Below are 4,800 nucleotides of genomic sequence, written 5' to 3'. Positions count from 1 at the left end.
TCCTCTTTGATTTCTTCAGTGATCACTTCGTTATTAAGTAGTGTACTGTTTAGCCTCCTTGTGTTTGTATTTTTTACAGATCTTTTCCTGTAATTGATATCTGGTTTCATAGCATTGTGGTCGGAAAAGATACTTGATACAATTTCAATTTTCTTAAATTTACCAAGGCTTGATTTGTGACCCAGGATATGCTCTATCCTGGAGAATGTTCCATGAGCACTTGAGAAAAATGTGTATTCTGTTGTTTTTGGATGGAATGTCCTATAAATATCAATTAAGTCCATCTTCTTTAATGTATCATTTAAAGCTTGTGTTTCCTTATTTATTTTCATTTTGGATGATGTGTCCATTGGTGAAAATGGGGTGTTAAAGTCCCCTACTATGAATGTGTTACTGTCAATTTCCCCTTTTATGGCTGTTAGTATTTGCCTTATGTATTGAGGTGCTTCTATGTTGGGTGCATAAATATTTACAACTGTTATATCTTCTCCTTGGATCAATCCCTTGATCATTATATAGTGTCCTTCTTTGTCTCTTCTAATAGTCTTTATTTTAAAGTCTATTTTGTCTGATATGAGAATTGCTACTCTAGCTTTCTTTTGGTTTCCATTTGCATGGCATATCATTTTCCATCCCCTCACTTTCAGTCTGTATGTGTCTCTGGGTCTGAAGTGGGTCTCTTGTAGACAGAATATATATATGGGTCTTGTTTTTGTATCCACTCAGCCAGTCTGTGTCTCTTGGAGGAAGCATTTAATCCATTTACATTTAAGGTAATTATCGATATGTATGTTCCTATTCCCATTTTCTTAATTGTTTGGGGTTTGTTATTATAGGTCTTTTCCTTCTCTTGTGTTTCTTGCCTAGAGAAGATCCTTTAGCATTTGTTGTAAAGCTGGTTTGGTGGTGCTGAACTCTCTCAGCTTTTGCTTGTCTGTAAAGGTTTTAATTTCTCCATCAAATCTGAATGAGATCCTTGCTGGGTAGAGTAATCTTGGTTGTAGGTGTTTCTCCTTCATCACTTTAAATATGTCCTGCCAGTCCCTTCTGGCTTGCAGAGTTTCTGCTGAAAGATCAGCTGTTGACTTTATGGGGATTCCCTTGTGTGTTATTTGTTGTTTTTCCCTTGCTGCTTTTAGTATGTTTTCTTTGTATTTAATTTTTGACAGTTTGATTAATATGTGTCTTGGCATGTTTCTCCTTGGATTTATCCTGTATGGAACTCTCTGTGCTTTCTGGACTTGATTAACTATTTCCTTTCCCATATTAGGGAAGTTTTCCACTGTAATCACTTCAAATATTTTCTCAGTCCCTTTCTTTTTCTCTTCTTCTTCTGGAACCCCTAAATTCTGATGTTGGTGTATTTAATGTTGTCCCAGAGGTCTTTGAGACTGTCCTCAGTTCTTTTCAATTCTTTTTTCTTTATTCTGCTCTGAAGTAGTTATTTCCACTATTTTATCTTCCAGGTCACTTATCCATTCTTCTGCCTCAGTTATTCTGCTATTGATCACTTCTAGAGTATCTTTAATTTCATTTAATGTCTTCTTCATCATTGCTTGTTTCACCTTTATTTCTTCTAGGTCCTTGTTAAATGTTTCTTGCATTTTCTCTATTCTGTTACCAAGATTTTGGATCATCTTTACTATCATTATTCTGAATTTTTTTTCAGGTTGACTGCCTACTTCCTCTTCATTTGTTAGGTCTGGTGGGTTTTTATCTTGCTCCTTCATCTGCTGTGTGTTTTTCTGTCTTCTCATTTTGCTTATGTTACTGTGTTTGGGGTCTCCTTTTTGCAGGCTGCAGGTTCGTAGTTCCCCTTGTTTTTGGTGTCTGTCCGCAGTGGCTAAATTTGGTTCAGTGGGTTGTGTAGACTTCCTGGTGGAGGGCATTAGTGCCTGTGTTCTGGTGGATGAGGCTGGATCTTTTCTTTCTGGTGGGCATGTCCATGTCTGGTAGTGTGTTTTGGGGTGTCTGTGTACTTATTATGATTTTAGGCAGCCTCTCTGCTACTGGGTGGTGTTGTGTTCCTGTCTTGCTAGTTGTTTGGCATAGAGTGTGCAGCACTGTAGCTTGCTAGTCGTTGAGTGAATCTCGGTGTTGGTGTTGAGATGGAGATTTCTGGGAGATTCTCGCTGTTTGATATTATGTGGAGCTGGGAGGTCTCTTGTGGACCAGTGTCCTGAAGTTGTCTCTCCCACCTCAGAGGCACAGCACTGACTGCTGGCTGCAGCATCAAGAGCCTTTCATCCACATGGCTCAGAATACAAGAGAGAAAAATTAGAAAGGAAGAAAGAAAGAAAGGAAGAAAGAAAGAAAGAAAGAGGATAAAATAAAATAAAGTTATTAAAATAAAAAAAAATTATTAAGAAAAAAAAATTTTTAAGTTAAAAAAAAAAACAAAATGGACAGATAGAACCCTAGGACAAATGGTGAAAGCAAAGCTATACAGACAACATCTCACAGAGAAGCATACACATACACACTCACAAAAAGAGAAAAGGGGAAAAATAATAAATCTTGCTCTCAAAGTTCACCTCCTCAATTTGGGATGATTCGTTGTCTATTCAGGTATTCCACACATGCAGGGTACATCAAGTTGATTGCAAAGATTTAATCTGCTGCTCCTGTGGCTGCTGGGAGAGATTTCCCTTTTTCTTCTTTGTTTGCTTAGCTCCCAGGTTTCAGCTTTGGATTTGGGCCCGCCTCTGCATGTAGGTCTCTGGAGGGCGTCTGGTCTTCACTCAGACAGGACGGGGTTAAAGGAGCAGCTGACTCGGGGGCTCCAGCTCACTCAGGCCGGGGGAAGGAGGGGTACGGAGTGCAAGTCGAGCCTGCAGCAGCCGAGGCCAGTGGGACGTTGCACCAGCCTGAGGCACGCCATGTGTTCTCCCTGGGAAGTTGTCCCTGGATCCCGGGACCCTGGCAGTGGCAGGCTGCACAGGCACCCTGGAAGGAAGGTGTGAACAGTGACCTGTGCTTTCACACAGACATATTGGTGGCCTTAGCAGCAGCTTTATCATCTCATGCTCGTCTCTGGGGTCCGTGCTGTTAGCTGCAGCTAGCGCCTGTCTCTGGAGCTCCTTTAACCAGCGCTCTTAATCCCCTATCCTCAAGCACCAGGAAACAAAGAGGGAAGAAAAAGTCTCTTGCCTCTTCGGCAGGTCCAGACTTTTCCACGGACTGCCTCCCAGCTAGCCGTGGTGCACTAACGCCCTGCAGGCTGTGTTCACGCCGCCAACCCCAGTCCTCTCCCTGAGCTCCGACTGAAGCCAGAGCCTCAGCTCCCAGCCCTGCCTGCCCCGGCGGGTGAGCCGCCAAGCCTCTCAGGATGGTGAGTGCCAGTTGGCACCGATCCTCTGTGCGGGAATTTCTCTGCTTTGTCCTCCACACCCCTGTTGCTGTGCTGTCTTCCGCAGCCCCAAAGCTTCCCCCCCGCCACCGCAGTCTCCACCCGCGTAGGGGCTTCTTGGTGTGTGTAATCCTTTCCTCCTTCACAGCTCCCTCCCACTGGTGCAGGTCCCATCCCTATTCTTTTGTCTCTGTTTATTCTTTTTTCTTTTCTCCTACACAGATACGTGGGGAGTTTCTTGCCTTTTGCGGGGTCTGAGTTCTTCTGCCAGCATTCAGTAGGTGTTCTGTAAAAGTTTTTCCATGTGTAGATGTATTTCTGATGTATCTGTGGGGAGGAAGGTGATCTTCACGTCTTACTCTTCCGCTATCTTCCCACTCTCCAACAAAACAGACTTTAAAACAAAGACTGTAACAACAGAAAAAGACAAAGGACCTTACACAATGATCAAGGTATCAATTCAATAAGAAGATATAACAATTGTAAATATACATGCACCCAACATAGCAGTGATTAAATATATACATAAAGTGAACATTAACAGACAGAAAAGGAGAAATTAGCAGTAACACAATAATAGTAGGGGAATTTAACACCCCACTTACATCAATGGACAGATCATTCAGACAGAAAATCAATAAGGAAACTCTGGCCTTAAATGACACATTAGACCAAATGGAATATATATATATAAGATTATATATGTACAAGATTTCATCAAAATGCAGCAGAATACACATTGTTTTTGAGTGCATATGGAACATTCTCCAGGATAGCTCATGTGCTAGGCCACAAAACAAGTCTCAGTAAATTTATGGAAATTGAAATCACATCAAGCATATTTTCTGGCCACAGTGCTCTGAGACTAGAAATCAACTACAAGAAAAAAACTGCAAAAAAACACGTAGAAGCTAAACAATATGCTACTAATTAATCAATGGATCACTGAAGAAATCAGTGAAGAATTTAAAAAAAACCCAGGGAAAAATGAAATAGAAAACGTGATGATACAAAAATCAATGGGACACAACAAAAGCAGCTCTAAAAGGGAAATTTACAGCAATACAAGCCTACCTCAGGTAACAAGAAAAATCTCAAATAAACAACCTAACTTTACCCCTAAATGAACTAGAAAAAGAACAAACAAAACCCAAAGTAATTAGAAGGAAAACAAATAATAAAGATCAGAGCATAAATAGAGGCTAAAAAATAGAAAAGATCAATAAAACTAAGAACTTGTTCTTTAAAAAGGTAAACAAAATTGATAAAACTTTAGACAGACTCATTGAGAAAAAAAGACAGGGCCCACATTAATAAAATCAGAAATGAAAAAGTTATAACTGACACAAAAAAAACACTTGTAATAGGTTACTACAAACAGTTATATGCCAATAAAATGGACAACTTGGAATAAACAGAAAAATTTCTAGAAAAGTACACTCTCTGAAGAC

This window comes from Mesoplodon mirus, assembly GCF_964341445.2.
Source record: "Mesoplodon mirus genome assembly, chromosome: 5".
In the NCBI taxonomy this organism is placed as follows: Eukaryota; Metazoa; Chordata; class Mammalia; order Artiodactyla; family Ziphiidae; genus Mesoplodon; species Mesoplodon mirus.
The sequence above is the reverse complement of the archived record's forward strand: the minus strand, read 5'-3'. Positions refer to the sequence as shown.